We start from the raw sequence: 21,042 nt of genomic DNA on the forward strand, positions 1-21,042 counted from the left end.
TCAAAGAAAGGAATATGTCTAAACAAGCAATACGATTCTATGTAAACAATGCGTCTTTGAGAAGAGAAGGAAGGCACAGGGAAGGAATATTCTGATGAATAAAGACTTCGCAAATCAACCATGGAGTTGCTGGGAGTGTCTTGGCCGTCACCAGCCGTTTACTTTGTGACGGAAGACACCGGAAATGCCCGCCAGGGACATGATCAAAATGAATGACAGAACGTATCAAGTCCCAGTTATTTGCACTGTGCAACACGCGCAGCTTCACTTCTGCATCTGTGTCTGCCTGTATCTATATAGCCGGTACAACCGCCATTAGGCGTAACACACCAGCTTCGCAGGCACGCGGCGTGGCAGCAGCTGGTTATATTACACCGAACGGTCTGTTACACCCAGTCTGTGCATACTATTATCTGACTGCAACCGTTCTTTAAAGCTACTTGGTGAAGATAGCACTTCATGCGGCACCCAACTGATTAAGCTTCTACCTCATGCTATCCACTTCATAGTTCAGCGCAATCATGTTCGTGCTATCATGTTAAGTTCATCTAGTTCTTTGTCATAACTTGCAGAATATATCCACCAAACAAATATTCTATCCTACTCCTTACGTTTCTTTCAACCTCTGGTTTTTTTGTGACTATGTGTTTAGAGGAAATGCAAATGCATGTGTTTGATCATTGATATGTGGTTATAAGTTGTTAGCGAAGCGCGCGCGGATTCAATTTGGGCTCCCTACTGTCAAAAACTAGACAACTTTAATTGACATTACCGTCTACTCGAACGACTTTCTCATCATGACCCTGCGTAGTTTCAGTGAAGCTGATATTATCAAGTAGAAGTACTGTGATGCGTCATGACTTGTTTTGAAAAGGTCTATTCGATCATATTTGACCTAATGTCATGTTACAGTCCCATTTACCCAGCTCAATCCAAGGGAACTCCAATTCTGTGCCGCCCCACGATTCAATATCATCACCATCGAAATCCCAGCCTATAGCGGCCCTCTTATTTGGGTGCCATCCAGTCTTCTGTCGAAGTAGCATCAGATGACTTGTCACATCATTCCCCAGTGTGTTCAGATGGAGTTTGTCAATTACATGTCGATTACACGTCACATCAAATCCTTTCCAAACATCATGTGTTAGTTAGATAGAAGGAATATTACTTCCATGTCAACGTACTTGCGTAATTAGGTTTGAATTGCATCTCCAATGTTGCAGCGACAGTAACGACTGCTAATAGAGTTAAAATTGACCGAACAAAAAACTGACGACGGCTTTGATTTAATGCAGGTTATCGCACAGGTCAGTCGCTGCAACTGCGTTTATGTTTGCACCTGACAAGGCATGTCAATACTGAGCTATAAACCCTTTCAAATTCCTCCATTGCGGCAGATCCTTTGGCAGTTAGATACCTATAAATTCTATCAAATAGCCGGGAGATTTCGGGCGTAAATGACGTTGCAAAGCTTCTTGACGCCCTCCTGTCATGAGATGTCCCCATTGACGTACTTAAATGTTTATCTCCTGCGCTATATGATGAGGAATGTTGGCCTTCATGTCGCTACATTGTCTACCTTTAAGTTACAGCGGCTTTAAGAGATGGTTGAAAGCACCTCGTCGGAGCAGCTTAAGGCCATTGGTCAATGTTACAAGAGGAAACAAGGGCCGTCATCAATAGTGCAGTCGTAGCTTGTTAAGACTTTATTTCAACAAAGTAAAAGTAGCTTGGGTACAGATTCCCACATTTATGTACATGCAGTAACATGTGTTCGGATCTAATATCTTCTTGTTCTTGGTAAGTATGAACGTTATATAGAAAGAACACCTGCGGATAAGAGAAGCAGTTTGCGAAGTTTATGAATTGCGACTAGGATTCATGATGTAGTGATGCGATACATCAGCAGTTTCTGTGTTGACGTCAATGTAGCGTTGCTATCGGACAAGTACCTCAGACGACTCGAATATAAGGGACTCTGTATAGCGGTAAGGGCTCCCTTCCTTTCCCTTGGGTGGCAATTTGGCTCTTCAACTGGGTATTGCTAGTGAAAAATCAGCTATCATGCGTCATAGAACATGGGATTTGGTGGAATATGATAACTTTCACATCATCCATCATGTTGTCTTTAATGATCACAAACTTTATATATTCTATTGTAGGCTTGTCAAAACATTTTCCCTCATGAGTTCGTTGACCAGCAAGTAGTATATTTTGCTAATTCTCTGCAAACTCGCATTTCTGTAATGTTCGTCACAAAGTGCACATCATCGACACAAGGCTTCTTTTCGTCTTGTTAAGGCAAATTGAGGATCCACGTTATCGAGACTTGGCATCGTGAGCTGATTAACTGAGTTTACTTTCTTGTTTGAAGCTGCAGACGGTTAATATGTAGGAGTTCAATAATGAAATCCCGTAGCTTCTCCCTGTGATGGAAAGTATACTTGTAACGGCTCATTGTGTGTCTCGCCTTGTCTCGCCATGTCTCACGAGACTGGGGCCCTTTATTCCAAATCGTCTGCAAACCGCCATGCTTTGGAGGTTCACCTGAGCCAGTATGTCTGACGGGCACTGCTGAAGTTCACATCCTACGTTAGTAATGAAATATAGGTATCTGAACTACTTAAGTCAGAAAAACATCACAGATAGAGACGCTCTGAGGTTGATCTGTGTGGGGAAATGATCGATTATACCGAAAGGGCACAGACGCACAGAGATGCTTTCTTGATTTCTTAAGCTTCAGTCGAAGATCTAAATGGTGTGTCACATGGGGAAGTGTCCCAACACAGAATCTGTCTTGCCAAGGGCTATCTTTGATTGCCTGGTACAATGCATACCAAAGGCGTTGGCAAAGGACGGTTGGGAACTGGGACGTAAGCTTCAACTTCCTTAATCCACTGAAATTTACATCCAAGCATTACCTACAATTTGACTCTTTTTAAAGAGTTTTTGATATGTATTAACGGTACGGGCACAGTGTGTCACCAAGTATAAATTTCCGATGTATATGAGTTATACCTTTTTAATGCGTTCATTTGAGACGAGAATATGCACAGTTTGAGTGATATTCAAGGATAAACGTCTAATAGATATTTCTGTCCTTTTTCATGCTGGCGGAATTCCACACTCACTGTACAGATCTCAACAAATTGTTTCTTCTACACAATTGATTGCAAGATGCTGCTGTGTGCAGACAACCGTAAAAAGATAAGATTAGCAAGACAAATATCATCATTATGATAATGTTTTCAATTACCTTTCAGGGAAACATTATCTTCCGAGTGCAAAACCATAGCGATGTCAGAAATTATGAAACCTGGAATTTGTCATATGAACGTGCGCCTTCAATTATCATTTCAGTAAATGCAAAGCGCAATGTAACGTTATATTGTGTCGGAGACGTGGATTTATATCAATGTTCCTCGTGATGAATATGCTGGTATTAAACGGATGCATCAGTTGATTGTTTGTTTATCTTTTCAACTTATTGTCAACAAAGTATATACTAGTACTTGATGCTTTCAAGGCGTAATACAACGTAAAGTAGAACAAATGCAACTATCAAGTTGAAGATTTCCCTACATTTGACTCCGTGTCGGGATAGCTTCATTCAGCCATCTACCATGATTATAACTAGTCTCCAATTAAATGTAAGGATCCGACTTATCCCCAGTGTCTTATGTCTGTGTGTTTTTTTTCAACATTTATATGAATTACTCTTTCCTAGTATTGCACTTTTATCTGTTCGCCTCCTCCTACTCGTAGGGGAGACGTGTAACAAAGATTAATCGATTTATACTCAAACCGTTAAAATAGACTTGATTATTTATTCCTATTATTTAGTTCTGAAAATAATTCCTGTTAGAAAACGGGATAGCATTGAAAAGTTGGGATAACTCTTTTTAGTTGTTGTTATCCCATCAAATTACTATTAAATCCATTGGAAAAAAACTCTTATTAGTGTATTGTTGGGATAGCAACCCCTTATCCCATCGATTTACTATAAGAGAAATCTCTTACTAGTGTATTGTTGGGATAGCACCCTCTTATCCCATCGATTCACTATAAGAGACATCTAAATAACTATTACTAGTGTATTGTTGGGATAGCACACCCTTATCCCATCGATTCACTATAAGAGACATCTAAATAACTATTACTAGTGTATTGTTGGGATAGCACCCTCTTATCCCAGCGATTCACTATAAGAGACATCTAAATAACTCTTACTAGTGTATTGTTGGGATAGCACTCCCTTATCCCAGCGATTCACTATAAGAGAAATCTAAATATCTCTTACTAGTGTATTGTTGTGATAGCACACCCTTATCCCAGCGATTCACTATAAGAGAAATCTAAATAACTCTTACTAGTGTATTGTTGGGATAGCACTCCCTTATCCCATCGATTCACTATAAGAGATATTTATTTAACTCTTACTAGTGTATTGTTGGGATAGCACTTCCTTATCCCATCGATTCACTATAAGAGATATCTAAATAACTTTTACTAGTGTATTGTTGTGATAGCACTTCCTTATCCCATCGATTCACTATAAGAGATATCTAAATAACGCTTACTAGTGTATTGTTGGGATAGCACTCCCTTATCCCAGCGATTCACTATAAGAGAAATCTAAATAACTATTACTAGTGTATTGTTGGGATAGCACTCCCTTATCCCAGCGATTCACTATAAGAGATATCTATTTAACTCTTACTAGTGTATTGTTGGGATAGCACACCCTTATCCCAGCGATTCACTATAAGAGAGATCTCTTACTAGTGTATTGTTGGGATAGCACTTCCTTATCCCAGCGATTCACTATAAGAGAAATCTAAATAACTATTACTAGTGTATTGTTGGGATAGCACACCCTTATCCCAGCGATTCACTATAAGAGATATCTATTTAATTATTACTAGTGTATTGTTGGGATAGCACTTCCTTATCCCAGCGATTCACTATAAGAGAGTTCTCTTACTAGTGTATTGTTGGGATAGCACTTCCTTATCCCAGCGATTCACTATAAGAGACATCTAAATAACTATTACTAGTGTATTGTTGGGATAGCACACCCTTATCCCAGCGATTCACTATAAGAGATATCTATTTAACTCTTACTAGTGTATTGTTGGGATAGCACTTCCTTATCCCATCGATTCACTATAAGAGAAATCTAAATAACTCTTACTAGTGTATTGTTGTGATAGCACTCCCTTATCCCAGCGATTCACTATAAGAGAAATCTAAATATCTCTTACTAGTGTATTGTTGGGATAGCACTCCCTTATCCCAGCGATTCACTATAAGAGATATCTAAATAACTATTACTAGTGTATTGTTGGGATAGCACACCCTTATCCCAGCGATTCACTATAAGAGATATCTAAATAACTATTACTAGTGTATTGTTGGGATAGCACTCCCTTATCCCAGCGATTCACTATAAGAGACATCTCTTACTAGTGTATTGTTGGGATAGTAACCGGCGCCAACCCCTTATCCCATCAATTCCCTGGCAAAAAAATGGGATAAGAGCTGTGCGAAAGGGCCAATTCAAACTAGTTTACGTTTATCGTCACGCCTGTCCGTTCAGATGAGTGCCTGTTTTTTTCAGTAACAGAAAAGTAAGTATAGTTGTCGGCAGTGATTATGTCAATCCGATATCTTTCGCACTTCCAGATTAGACTCGTCTTCCCTCGAGCTTACTCTCATTTCAACCTCCTCGCGTTTAAGCCCTCTCATACCCTGGAATCCAGAGCATATGTACCGGCTCGCGCCCGGACCTTCCTCGGGGCCTATCCTTCCGCTCCCCCGAAGATCTACCCCGCCCCACTTCCCGCTAACCACACAAGATCCGCAGTGTAGCGGTGGGGTGTAGCGGAAGTAGGATGGCAGCCTATGGCAGCCAGAGGTAGAAAGGCCATCAGAAACTGACTGGCCCGGTAAAACACCACTAAGCCGACCCTAGAGACTGGGACCAGGCTAGCTAGCGGGGAGTGGGGCGGGGTACGTTGTCGGGCCAGGGGGAGGGTAGGTCCCGAGGAAGCTCCGGGCACGGGCCGATGAAGGTCGCTCGGTATAATTGCTCTGGATTCCAGGGTAGCCCTCTCAGGACATAACATCCTCGTTTTATTGTTTTGCACTATAAAGGTCAAGGAATTCTCAATCCATACCTCTGAATCTCAACATAATCAGATGGATTGGTACTGCGTAAATGAAGTGAAATGTGATGAAATGCGTAGTTAATACTAGAATGGCAACATTTTCGGGAAAATGCAGAATATTCCCCTCCCATTACCTACATCGCAAATATGACATCCTTAGCATTGACTGTAAGGATATGACGAAGTTTCTGCATAAATTATGCAAAGGAGGTCGGCATTAGCATAATTTATGGCCAGGTGTGTTCGGCCTTTCCTAAAGGTACCTACATCTCAAATATGACATCCGTAGCTTTTATGGCTAGGGATATGCATAAATTATGCATAATGCACTCATTAGCATAATCTATGGCCGGGTTTTCTGACCTTTCCTAAAGGTACCTGCATCTCATCCGTAGCCTTTACAGTAAGGGAAAAACAAGTATATGCATAAATTATGCAAATGAGGTCCGCATTAGCATAATTTATGTACAGGTGTGTTCACCTCTCCTAAAGGTACCTACATCTGAAATATGCCATCCGTAGTCTTTACGGTAAGGGATATACATACATTATGCAAATGAGGTCCGCATTAGCATAATTTATGTACAGGTGTGTTCACCTCTCTTGAAGGTACCTACATCTGAAATATGCCATCCGTAGTCTTTACGGTAAGGGATATACATACATTATGCAAATGAGGTCCTCATTAGCATAATTTATGTCCAGGTGTGTTCACCTTTCCTAAATATACCTACATCTCAAATATGACATCTGTAGCTTTTACGGTAAGGGAAATACAATTTTCTGCATAAATTATGCAAATGAGGTCCTCATTAGCATAATTCATGGCCAGGTGTGTTTACTTTTCCTAAATATATCTACTTCTCAAATATGGCATCTGCAGCTTTTACTGTAAACGCAATACAAGTTCTTGCATATATTATGCAAATGAGGTCCTCGTTAGCATAATTTATTGCCAGGTGTGTCCACCTTTCCTACAGATACCTACATCTCAAATATGACATCTGTAGCTTTTACGGTAAGGGAAATACAAGTTTCTGCATAAATTACGCAAATGAGGTCCTCATTAGCATAATTCATGGTCAGGTGTGTTTACCTTTCCTAAATTTATCTACATCTCAAATATGACATCTGCAGCTTTTACTGTAAACGCAATACAAGTTTTTGCATAAATTATGCAAATGATGTCCTCATTAGCACAATTTATTGTCAGGTGTATTCACCTTTCCTATAGGTACCTACATCTCAAATATAACATCCGTACATTGTAACATAAGGTACATATAACTTGCTGCAATACCATTAGTAGAGCTACCACCGCACATCTACTTGGTTTTTGGCAGAAGAAAGAAGAAGAAGAAGAAGAAGAACAGGCAAGCAAAAACAGTATATCCCCCTTCCCACTGGAAGGGGAATATAATTAGGATCCAATTGTCAACAGCTAAGCATACAGTTAAAGTATAGTACGGCACTAGAAGCACCAAGCTGAAGCTAGCCCTCGATTCGGGCATCGACTTGCCTGGGAAAGAAAGGCTTGCTGGACGGCGTGTAGCGATTTCTGCTGTTTATCTAGATGTGGCCCATGAAGTTGAAATAGTAACTAGGATACATTAGGATCTAGAGTACTTTATGCAAGTATCAAATTCAACGTCCTAATGTATCCTAATTACTATTTCAAATTCATGGGCCACAAGTACTCTAGATCCTAATGTATCCTAGTTACTATTTCAATTTCATGGGCCACATCTAGATAAACAGCAGAAAGCGCTACAAGCCGTCCAGCAAGCCTTTTTTTCCCAGGCAAGTCGATGCCCGAATCGAGGGCTAGCTTCACCGGGGCTTGATGAGACCCCCTGTGGCTCGTTCATAAGATCCGGCCAGTTGAATTTGATACTTGCATAAAGTACTCTAGATCTCAACGTATCCTAATCACTATTTCAAGTTCATGGGCCACATCTGATAAAATCCCATCGACGGCCGAATCGAGGGCCAGTGTCCCTTGTCAGTTGTCACTATTATTTTATGCCGATTTCGTGATATTATGTCCTTTCCGACATTATTTGCAAGTAAATATCTCCTTGTTTGGTACTAGTTGAGCCTTGTATTGCCTTTTGTGTTCGTTGTAAGAGAGCTGGCATAGATTCTAGGTTTTTCGAATCGGTAACTGAATAGGTTGCTATGTTCTGTCTATTCCCTCTTATCGAAGGCTGAATCGGCGGCAAAATCCAATCGAGGGCTGAAACGAAGGCTGTGAATCGAAGGCCGAATCGAGGGCTAGCTTCAGCTTGGTCTAGAACCAACAGGTTGAAGACTCGGGACATTGTCGCCATGTCAACGGCAAGTCCAAACAAATACGATGCACTCTGACGTGTTGTTGTTCTGGGGTTGATGACACCAGATCCATGACACAGCCCTCCTGTAGCCTGATATCGCGCGCCGAGCAGCAAGTCAGGCTGTCATGTAAGATGTAACGACCGACCCTGCACATGCTGTAACGGCTAGCCCCCTAGTGAGGGTCATTAACCTTATGATTTGTCAGTATCGACTTGTCTCGTCTACAGACTGAATCCTTTACAATGCGCAAAATATGCCGCGATCAACCAAAGTCCACAATGATTGAATACACGCAAAACTATCATTAACTTCTAAATTTTTAAAGCGACACGTAGCAGAAGTCTTAATTCCCACAAGCTGTTCACGAAACACGTGTTTTCGTGTCACTGCGCGGCGACATGATTTAGTAGCGATTTAACGCTGCATATCACCGATTATAGGAGATGGGGTAAGATCACTACACCATTGTTTTCTACCAGATGTGAAAACGCGCCACTGGCTGAACGCTAGAGGGACCTGGAATGTCTGTAGTGGTTCGAAAGACATGCATATTTCTGAACAGCGTAACAGCGAACTCTTGCTTCCATCGCAAACATAAAGATATCGTGAACTTGAAAACACGATGAACACTTTCATTTTACCTTTAACTGAATGACCTTTGGAACTAGATGATACCGCGACTTTATAATAATAATAATAATAATATCAGGTGTATTTGCAGCCAGTGCCACAGGCAGGTACCCAATGTGTAGGGTAATGAGGCTGTTTAACGTGTTCGAGGCACCTCCTCGAGCACGGGACCCCCGTTTTACGTCCCTCCCAGAAGACGATTTCGTGGAAAGCTTCGTGAGGCTACAGCAATCCGGACGTCCTTGGTTGGTCCCCCATCCAAGCACTGTCCGGACCGCGCGTTGCGTTTAACTTCCGAGATCGAGGGATCGGGTGTATCCAACGCGCCACGCGGCCGTAGCTATATCGCCAAATATTGTTAAGGTAGATTAACAACAAGGTAAGATAAATAACGCGTTATCAGTAAGCAGCCACAAACGCCCTAAAATCCGTAAAAAAACTGGGATCTTTCAGTGGACTTTATGAAATTGAATACCGGCGCGGCGTTCGTGGCTTATCCCATTGACATGAAGTGGTGCTACCGTGCTAGTCTGGTACTACCAGATTATAGATTGTCTTACCTTGTGCTTACTTTGAGATCGTCAAACAACTCAGGTAATTCTATTCCACAGGGTTTGATTTTCAAGATTTATCGATGAAGCCCCCCCCCCCCCCCCCTTTATACTTGGTCCACCGTACCCAAAATATACCAGCGACAGTTTTTATATAGCCTGGATGCCAGACCCCTAATCTCTAAAATATCAATTCAATGGATGGACATTTTCAGCCATTTTCAAACCTCACCAATCACAAACTTTGACGCTTAAGTTCACCCGCTATGTGTAAGAGTCATGTATATGGCATTGTAAAGCTTCCAAATTTGGAGCAGACATGTTTCTTTGACAAATGAATTTAGCATAATACGTAGGCAGAGCCTGGAACCCTCCGAATTTTGCATAGAGCGTTGTCTGGGAGCGAGTTCTGTACAGACGACATGTGTGATCCTGTTACCCGTGCCAGGAGGTGGGAAGTGGCTGGCCTCCTGTCGAGCTGGGATTAATTATAAGAGATCGTAGGCTAATCAACTGATTTTATATCTCGTCCAAATCGCCCTGTCAGAGCAAGGAGGTTATATATGTATGTAACATTCTTGGTCAGAGGCGGCGGTAGTGTAAGGATTTGACCACACCTTTCTTCGCTCATAATGTATAATTATTGTATACATCAAATCTCCAATACAGGGCGATCATATTTCATTGCATAACTTTTTCTCCTACAACATCTGCTTTTCATAATAAGGTCAAGTACTTCCTGATTTAGACCTCTGATTTCTCAACATAACCAGATGGCCATGGACTGAAGCGGCAAATTGGACCATTAGCTTTGCTGCTCGGTCAAGGTTAGAATTTGGCTGACAACATCACTACAGGGTACCTAATCAACCTGGCTAGTACCGGTACAACAGGTTGAAGACTCGAGACATACCTTCGGGCAGGAATTTGCAATAACCTTATCATTATTATCATTATTATTGTCGCCATGTCAACGGCAAGTCCAAACAAATACGATGCACTCTGACGTGTTGTTGTTCTGGGGTTGATGACACCAGATCCATGACACAGCCCTCCTGTAGCCTGATATCGCGCGCCGAGCAGCAAGTCAGGCTGTCATGTAAGATGTAACGACCGACCCTGCACATGCTGTAACGGCTAGCCCCCTAGTGGGGGTCATTAACCTTATGATTTGTCAGTATCGACTTGTCTCGTCTACACACTGAATCCTTTACAATGCGCAAAATATGCCGCCATCAACCAAAGTCCACAATGATTGAATACACGCAAAACTATCATTAACTTCTAAATTTTTAAAGCGACACGTAGCAGAAGTCTTAATTCCCACAAGCTGTTCACGAAACACGTGTTTTCTTGTCACTGCGCGGCGACATGATTTAGTAGCGATTTAACGCTGCATATCACCGATTATAGGAGATGGGGTAAGATCACTACACCATTGTTTTCTACCAGATGTGAAAACGCGCCACTGGCTGAACGCTAGAGGGACCTGGAATGTCTGTCGTGGTTCAAAAGACATGCATATTTCTGAACAGCGTAACAGCGAACTCTTGCTTCCATCGCAAACATAAAGATATCGTGAACTTGAAAACACGATGAACACTTTCATTTTACCTTTTAACTGACTGACCTTTAGAACAAGATGATACCGCGAACTTCTCTTCCCCGTAAGAAAGTGTGATTTGTAAATAATTCAAACTCTATCTTTCTTTCCTTTATCGCCAAATATTAACAACAAGGTAAAGTACATAACGCGTTATCAGTAAGCAGCTACAAACACCCTAAATCCGTAAAAAAACTGGGATCTTTCAGTGGACTTTATGAAATTGAATACCGGTGCGGCGTTCGTGGCTTATCCCATTGACATGAAGAGGTCCGAAGAACTGAAATAATTGTTTTTTAGAACGTCACTACATCCATATGTCATGAAATCGACCCTGAAAATTTTCATTAGAGACTTTAATGTTCCTTTTAGTACGAAGTTTCTATGTTGTAGTTTAGGTTTTGTGCTGTGCAGTGTGTTTATTTTACCTTGTTTTAAGTGCGCGAGTCCAGACCACCTTTCAACCAGAGGACATTTGTTTGACAACGTCCTTTGGACAGTGCGTTCCGTTCACGGTATCATCTGATAGCCATCTCGCAAATCTTCAAGGTTACTTTTCTGACGTAAGTCGCGGTCAAAGTGGTCTACTTTGTTTCGACACGTGGTAGGACATTATAGAGCTTTTTTTGAGTGATAGTCGCCCGCCTGTCCGTCCGTCTCATCTATACACAGACTACAGACTCCGCAATTTCTTCCTTCGTCGGTGCCACGTGTTACGTCATTCGTCGGTGAGAAGTAGAAAAAGTCTGCGCGTCTTCACGGTGTGTCGCGTGTGGTCGTTACGTCGTTGAGAGTATCTTCAGACAGACTTGTTTATTTCTTCGGACGTAAGTCGCGGTCAAAGTGGTCTACTTTGTTTCGACACGTGGTAGGACATTATAGAGCTTTTTTTGAGTGATAGTCGCCCGCCTGTCCGTCCGTCTCATCTATACACAGACTACAGACTCCGCAATTTCTTCCTTCGTAGGTGCCACGTGTTACGTCATTCGTCGGTGAGAAGAAGAAAAAGTCTGCGCGTCTTCACGGTGTGTCGCGTGTGGTTGTTACGTCGTTGAGAGTATCTTCAGACAGACTTGTTTATTTCTTCGGACGTAAGTCGCGGTCAAAGTGGTCTACTTTGTTTCGACACGTGGTAGGACATTATAGAGCTTTTTTTGAGTGATAGTCGCCCGCCTGTCCGTCCGTCTCATCTATACACAGACTACAGACTCCGCAATTTCTTCCTTCGTCGGTGCCACGTGTTACGTCATTTGTCGGTGAGAAGAAGAAGAAGTCTGCGCGTCTTCACGGTGTGCTGTGCGGTCACAAGACATCCGGCAAATATGAATTCTAAGATGGTAAGTCACAATTCACCTAATTTCTTCTTTGCTAGTTAATATGCAATATTGAGCGAGTTAGAAATATCATAGTGGGTTATGACTTCTTGAGGCATCTGAAACGGGAAAGCAGACTAGTAGTAAGTCCATCCTTTGAAGTTGCGGTAGCTCTGTGACATTTTCATATGTGCCCGGTTGTCTTGGTACCTTTTCCGAATACAGTAGTTATGTGATTTTATTGCAGTTCTTGTTGGTATAATTCGCGGATAAACATGATAGTACAATATTCAAGTGCCTTATCTATTACCGCGGTCACATTTTAAAACCCGGTCCCGGTACTTTGCGAAAAGGAAAAGTATAGCATACGACAACCAAATTATACATAAACATACCAGTACATAGCACAACACGTGGTATTGTTTTGTAGAGGTCATCCAGGGGCTGGGCCTATCCTTGACCATTTACCAACCTACACTTGATTAGGAAAAGCTAACACTTCAAATCTCAGCTAACAATTACTTTAACTGGAAACTGGACTTGTTTGAATCCGATTTTAATTTTAAGGCAGCAGCACACAGTTTTTTCACGACAATGGGATAACAAATTAGAAATCTTTTACCATTTGTAAAAAAAATTGATGTGAAACCCAGCAAGCCATGAACGTTACTATATGGCAGTATAGTAAGTCGGCGTTTACATTGGATGAATAAGATTGTGAATTTGGCGTAAAATGGTATATATGAGTATATGTGCGTGACCTTACGGCAGGCTGCCGTGGCGACTCGGCTGCAGTACCGCATGACCAACAAGAGTCACCCTTTAAACCAGGACCCCTATCGTCTAAGTTACATCGCTGGCGAAAGTAACGTGGAGCGATAGGGGTTCTGATTTAATGAGGATGACAAGAGTCTGAAGACCCCAAATCTCCATGAAATTTGTTTTTATATATAGCGTTTTTTATTTGCCTCTAGCTATTTGTTGTTGGTGCTGCTTGTTATGTTTTATGTGCCATAGGTTGCTTGTGCCCTTTCTGTTAATATTAGGTGTTCCACAAGTATGAAATTCCAGTTATCTGCCAATATGAAACAACAGTATTTTCTCATTGGTAATACATATTAGATCTTCATTTGCATAATTTTTATTTATCAATGTCCCTTTATAAAGTTTATTTCTCATAGGTTGCATTTCTGAATTGTCATACCAGTGGGTTTATAAAATGTCTCCATTAATTATGCAAATTACATTCTGGTGTGCATTATTACCATTTCATTACATCAAGTAACACTTAAGCTATCCACATAATAGAAACAAGTACCCGGTATATATGTGGTTTGACCACCAACTGTCGGGCGCCTATGGAATTTATGACCTACTTTTGAGCCCAACAGCTTAGCATAGCATGCCTACGATGGACATATAGATTTTCCTCATTACTTATGCAAATTAAGTCTCAATTTGCACAATTTTCATGTGTTTTCATAAAAATAATACCTTTCTCAACAAGCTGCTAGGGGGCCCAAACCCTCACCACGTCTTCATTACACCAGAAGCTATCTGCCACCAAAAAAAAAAGACCATAGCACGTCCAGGTCAAGAGATACAAAAATGGAATTTCTGCTGCAGTACCAAGGTCACATACCAGGGGGCCCAAAATTGACCTTGAATTTCGGCTTCACAACACCTGCCCACATACCAAATATCATTGTAATCCATCAAGAGGTTCTTGAGTTATGCTGACTACAGTGGTCCGGAAACACAGACAGACAGACAGACACACCCAAAACTATATCTCCATTTTTCATGGAGATACATGTAATAACAAATATTATGTTGTTACCAGTTCGAGCATGCTTTTGTTCTTATTGAGAATCTACCATTTTATGAACAAGTAGTTTAAGTACAGGTTCAGGTCCGGACCTCTACCTAAACCTGTGTACCTGTACCTAAAATTTGTTTAGGTACACAGATCTATTTCTGTCTACTTGTCAACACGATAACTCACCAAGCATGCTCAAACATACATAAAAAAGTTTTGTGTCTTTTGATGGGGGTTGGGAAAGCCTAGGGGATTTCTATGGTACTGAATAGTTCTGGACTTGCTATGATATTGATTCTACAGTGGTAGATAGCTCTTGGGGTAGAGAGTAAGTGGTACAGGCTGTGGTTCCATAGCAGCTTTTTAAAAACTGCAGGGGTCGATTATGGTTCATACTGTGAAGGAGATTAACTCAGGAAAGGTTTGACAGATTGTCATGATTTTCAGTATGTTCGTAGCGGAAGTACATATTTGGATACTGATCATGCAAATCTAGGAGTTGATTTGCATAGTTAATGAGGAAAATGAAGTCAATAAACTGCATTCCATGATAGAACTGTTAGTGACATGGTAATATAAAAGAAGGAGAGAAATATTGTTTAAACTCAGATATCAAGCATGCTAATGAAGACATGACCTGCATGTTTAATCAGTACTACAGTAGATACTATGCTTACATTGTGTTTAATGACGGGTATTATATTCCTACCTTGAGACTGCGTCATTTAGAACTGAAGGTGACCGTTATTATCTTCGCCGAGTACTATAGTACTCGGGGTATATTATGTTTTTGGTTGAGCCAGCTGTTTGGTGGGTCTGTATGTATGTCAAGAGCATGACTCAAGAAACCTTTGATGAATCTTTATGATTTTTGGTAGGTGTGTAGTGGTTGTGCAAAGGAAGGTCAAGTTCAAAAATGGTTTACCTTGCGTTTTTCAACAGTACTGCAGCTACATGTGCGCTTGTATGTAGGCAAAAAATTGACGAACACGTTGATGGATCTTCATAATTTTTTGCAGTTGTCTAGATGATGTAGAAACGGAGGTCAAGTTCAAAAATGGTTCTCCTGGCATTTTCTGTCGGTACTGCAGTGGGCTTTGTGTGGATGTGTATTTGTATGTGGACAACATAACTCAAGAAGCTGTTGATGGATCTGTATGATATTTAGTGGATGGGTAGGGTTTACGGAAAGGAAGGTCAAGTTCGATAATGGGCCTTATAGCGGGTACCTAAGGTACTGCAGCGGATATTCAAAAATTTAGTGGCATATTTTCTGAAAGTGCTGTGGTCATGATATTTGTGTGGTAGATAGTTCATGCCACAAGAAGTAAGTTCTGTAAGTTCGGGCCCCCTAGCAGCTTGTTTAGAACTGCAGTGGGTGTTTTTGTTTTGACATTTGGACACGTATTACTTGAGAAGGGGTGAAGAGAAGTTTTGTATGTAGAGAGCTCAGATGGTGCTTTACACAATTGATATCTAATTATAGAAAACAGTAGCTAATCTGCATAATCAGTAAGGATAATTGTAAATCCATTACATTCCATAATGGGTCATGTGACAGTGTTTCCAAAACAAGCCAGCAGAAGGCCTTGCCTAGAAGTATAAATAAACAGATGCAGTCTCACTACAATTCAAGCAGATGTGTGGGTCCGGTTGGTTTCAGTTTCAGCATTTTTGTCCAACACTCGGGTTGAGACATAACGGAAAGGGAACAAAATAGAAAGCCTTACAAAGCCCCCCCCCCCCATCATAACTTTCAAATGGTATGGTGTATGATCAATTTTGCAGGGGGTGATAAGCATGTAAATATTAATCACTCTCCACAATTAGCCTTGATTATTTGGCGAAGATAATGTGTTCGTGGAACTCTAGTTAGACATAAATCATGCAAATCATTTACATCATTTATAGGGATTGCCTTCTTTGCTTCTTTGATGCATACTTAAAACAACCTGTGTTACTTGGGGAGAGAAGATGATCAACTGTTATAATATTTGCAAATGAGGACCATATTTGCATGAACAATGAGAGAAATTTATAATGATACGTTCCTCAAAAAGATTAACATCGTTTGACGAAGGTACTAAGACATCTGTACTATGACATTATCGAACCTTAGATACTTTTCTGTGGAATGACCATAAAGAATAATTTCATTTCTGATTAGCAGCTGCCATCTGACAGGTGGTGTGGTTTGTCCGGCATCTCTCAACAACTAGAGAATCATCCTGAAGGCAACAGAACAGGTATGAAATCTAATATGATATAATCTGGACATAATACGTGATGCACATATTGCATTAGGTACGAGTCTATGCTATTTTCTACCCAACTTTTCAAGTGGTCATTTTTCTAAAATTGTATTTTGTTTTTTGTTTGTATTGTATACCCCGGTAAACCACCTCATGGCATAACACACCATATTTGTACATGTACTGAATTACAGTACAGACTGCATGTCAGAACAGATTCATTTGATCCACTCACACCGGGAAGGACCCCTACTCTTTTCGATAAGCGTGGTAGGTTCATTTAAGTGCTCGAGTTGTGTGGCTCTCCTCAAACACAGGACCTCCATTTAACGTCCTATCCGAATTAAAACTAACTTTATCACCTTCCCTGCAACAGATTTTGACATCCACCTCAACCGGCTTCTGGCAAACCTTCACCAAGAGAGGCTGGTCGTCAGAGACTACATAGCCAGGGACGGAAATTGCCAATTCCATTCGATCCTTGATCAATTAAGGCGTCTTGGCAAAGTCAGAGGTTGCTTGACTGCCGCACACCTCAGAGAAATGGCGGTGTCGTATCTCCGCGACCATCCCGTGTTGGTAAATATTACAAAATGACTGACTGCTACTTAACATAATCATTACTACAAGTGTTTGTCATTTTTTAATGTCCAAACAGGGGGTGGGGGGTTGCTGCATCATTCAAAGTCTGTAGTCAGTTATATAAGTTTATCACGATTAAGATGCATTATCACATAGCCAGATGGCCCTGACCAATCAGAAGCCTCCATTGCGCATGTGTTATGACGTTATATTTTGCAAGCATATGACAAAATAGAATAAACCATCTTGATACAACTCAAATCTAAACGGGCCGAAAGAATTCATCCCAATCAGAAGGACACCCAGAAGAAAGGAATGATGATAATGGATAATGGAATAGATTTGAAAAAGATTTGACATGGCAAGATTGCAATGTTATCAAATATCATCTGTGAAAATTTTGGTTTTCAAAATGAGCTCTATTATGCTCTGGACAAATGTAAATTCTGAATTGCATTCTTAATAGTATAAGGGATCATTTGCCTCATTCAGGAATTGTCAACGCTTATATGGGTCAGTTTCGGTAGGCTATATGATAATAATGTTAATGACCCTCGGCTCACTCGATGGTTTTATTCGGACTGCTTACAGCACATGACCAGGCGTTATGACACCATATACACCTCGGGCGGGTCATTAACCCTTAATTAAGGCATAGCCATTGTCGAATACAATGTATTTCAATCCATGCATATGTTCAAAGAAAATAATCTCCTCTGTTTTACAGCCAGGTTCCAATGCAATTCTGGTGGACTTTGTGGCAGGTAGCTGGGAGCAGTATCTAACCGAGATGTCCCGTAATGGATCGTGGGGAGATGACAAAACCCTGCAGGCTTTGTCAAACATTTTCCAGCTGCCAATACGTATCATCTCTAGTACTTATGTAGGTTTACTTTCATATCACATGTAGTATCATTAGGCATATCATATATCATGCTGTTATTGCATTCCTTATCGTTTAGGGCTATGTACATCTGTAGCATTGTACATACTGCTGTGTTGCTTTAACGTCTTTCCTGCCAAGCCCAGAGAGCATGGTAAATTCAGGTAAATAATGAATGCACTGTTCATAATACCATCAACAGTGTTTAAGAAATTCAACACTGAAGTAGAGTCTGGAATGGAAGGACTTGAAATATTAGTAATTTCAAAAAAGGGTTGGCCAAATTGGATTTTTGTTTTGTTTTGTCCCAGAACAATGTACAAGTTATGTATCTGATACATTAATTTTTTACAACAGGCCATCTAATTCTAAACAACAATGCATGTCAGAGCATTTTTGATATAATTTTGATATGCCACATGTTACATGCTTGTTCCCTGCAGGATGAGCGAGATAAGTATTGCATACATATCTGCCCATCATGGAAGACGTCTCCTTACAAAGATGGCCCAGGTTCTACATGTATCCTGTTAGGACACATTGCAGAGAACCACTACGTTAGTCTGGCAAATGGTGACAAGGTGAAGTCAATTAGCAAAATCTAAGATCCTAGACATATATTGATGGGACAGTATGAAAGCAACAACAAACCTTATGAAGAGTTAAGATACTGTGTGTAAAGTAGCATGAAGAAATGCAGCACATTATCCTCATACCATTTACCTCAGAAATGCATGGACACGGCTAGATTTTTAGTTCTTATGAAGGAATATCAGCTTGTCTAAAAAAAGACCAGTGCATATATAGTGACCTGTACATTTTCCTCTGCCTGTTTACCTGTGTGACCTTGTATTTAAATTGAAGTTAAGTATAATGATTATGAAGAACTGTGCTATATCCACTTAGGTTTATAAAGACACCACATACACAGACAATTATAAAGACATCACAGTCACAGCATTCTAGAAGTATACATATTAATATGCTTGTCTGAACACCTTAAGTATATGTGTAGATGATTTTTTAGGGGTATCCAAAAGGGGAGACCCCAAAATCTTCCAAAAGATTAAAAAAAGACGACACATATGCTGTGAACTTAAATTATTTCTTACACTTCAGGTGTTAATAGAATATTACTTGTAGTGTAATTATTTTTTCCATCATACAGGGGGATACTCAACGTGCTTGGGACGGAAGGGCATTTTCCAGTCCAGCAATCCCGACTGCCAACAGATTTGGTGTTCTGTTTAAGGAAGAGGTACATTTTACTTAATACTTTGCCCTCTATCTGTTGGTGCCTGCAATATTCTTGTATTAACAGCTTCCTCACATCTATTAAATAATTGTAAATACACCTATGATGTAGTGAGTGAAAAAGTCATTGTGTCAATAAGCCAAATAATTTGTTTCTGATATGTCTTAGGTGAACACCAACCCCCATGATCATGAGGACAGCTTTAATGAACCAATTAAACACCCTCGCCGCAAGCACCGCCAAAGGGTTCCGAAACTTGCCAGGCCAGTGTCATCACAAGAGGTACAGTTCTCTCGCTTTCAACCTCCGGATCTTGCAAAATGATTCCTAAATGATTTTTAATCACAGGACGGCAAATATGCTGTGAAGATAATTATCTATTTCTTACACTTCAGGTGTTAATAGAATATTACTTGTAGTGTAATTATTTTTTTCATCATACAGGGGGATACTCAACGTGCTTGGGACGGAAGGGCATTTTCCAGTCCAGCAATCCCGACTGCCAACAGATTTGGTGTTCTGTTTAAGGAAGAGGTACATTTTACTTAATACTTTGCCCTCTATCTGTTGGTGCCTGCAATATTCTTGTACTAACAGCTTCCTCACATCTATTAAATAATTGTAAATACACCTATGATGTAGTGAGTGAAAAAGTCATTGTGTCAATAAGCCAAATAATTTGTTTCTGATATGTCTTAGGTGAACACCAACCCCCATGATCATGAGGACCGCTTTAATGAACCAATTAAACACCCTCGCCGCAAGCACCGCCAAAGGGTTCCGAAACTTGCCAGGCCAGTGTCATCACAAGAGGTACAGTTCTCTCGCTTTCAACCTCCGGATCTTGCAAAATGATCCCTAAATGATTTTTAATCACAGGACGGCAAATATGCTGTGAAGATAATTATCTATTTCTTACACTTCAGGTGTTAAGGCCACAGCAAGTAATTTTTATGGATGACATCAGCGCGCTCATTAATTTTCGCCTGATTTCGAAATAAAAAACAAGAAATTTCATTGCCCTCCGACGGTGGTCAACATTCCAAAAATGGGCAAATATGTCGTAAACATTGCCAGTCTAAGGTGTTTCATTGCATACGAATACCCAGTGTAGTTCCTGCCCTAATGGAATGACAAGCTGTTTTCTGCGTTTGTTCTAGTTAATTCTAGTTAATATACACATCTTCAATAACAGTTTAATGTTGACAGTCTAAGGTGCTTTGTTGCATATGAGTACCCAGTGTGGTTCCTGCCCATGATGGTATAATAACAAGCTGTTTTCTGTATTTGTTCTAGCAAGGACATTACTTGTATATAAATAATGGGGGGGGGGGGGGTTCTAGTTAATTGAGCTATATACACAAGGTGTTTCATCGCATATGAATACCCAGTGTAGTTGCTTCAGATGATGGTACAACAAGCTCTTTTCTGCATTTGTTGTAGTTAGGCTATTGAGATGTATACACATCTACAAGGACATGTTTACTGTTGAATCAATGAGGTTTTATATTATATATGAAACCTCATTGGTTGAATACAGGAATAAAAGACCTGTTGGTCATGATATCATATTTCGTCTCCTCAATTCTTGATCAAGATTTATGATCTCAAAATTTGAAAATATAGGAATCTTGTTTTTTTTGCCAGCCT

The 21,042-nt window shown here is 40.5% G+C and overlaps 2 long non-coding RNA genes across 2 annotated transcripts; both read left to right on the forward strand.

Annotated features, from left to right (window-relative positions):
* The first annotated feature begins 16,127 nt into the window (after positions 1 to 16,127).
* LOC136426760 (uncharacterized) lies at positions 16,128 to 18,712 on the forward strand. Its single transcript, XR_010754349.1, has 4 exons — positions 16,128 to 16,666; positions 17,049 to 17,251; positions 17,982 to 18,137; positions 18,581 to 18,712. It is a non-coding gene; the product is annotated as an uncharacterized lncRNA (long non-coding RNA).
* Positions 18,713 to 19,303: 591 nt separating this feature from the next.
* LOC136426785 (uncharacterized) lies at positions 19,304 to 19,928 on the forward strand. Its single transcript, XR_010754359.1, has 3 exons — positions 19,304 to 19,395; positions 19,561 to 19,674; positions 19,837 to 19,928. It is a non-coding gene; the product is annotated as an uncharacterized lncRNA (long non-coding RNA).
* The last annotated feature ends 1,114 nt before the right edge of the window (positions 19,929 to 21,042 follow it).

The sequence above is a fragment of the Branchiostoma lanceolatum genome, chromosome 2 (genome assembly GCF_035083965.1).
Source record: "Branchiostoma lanceolatum isolate klBraLanc5 chromosome 2, klBraLanc5.hap2, whole genome shotgun sequence".
NCBI classification, from domain to species: domain Eukaryota; kingdom Metazoa; phylum Chordata; class Leptocardii; order Amphioxiformes; family Branchiostomatidae; genus Branchiostoma; species Branchiostoma lanceolatum.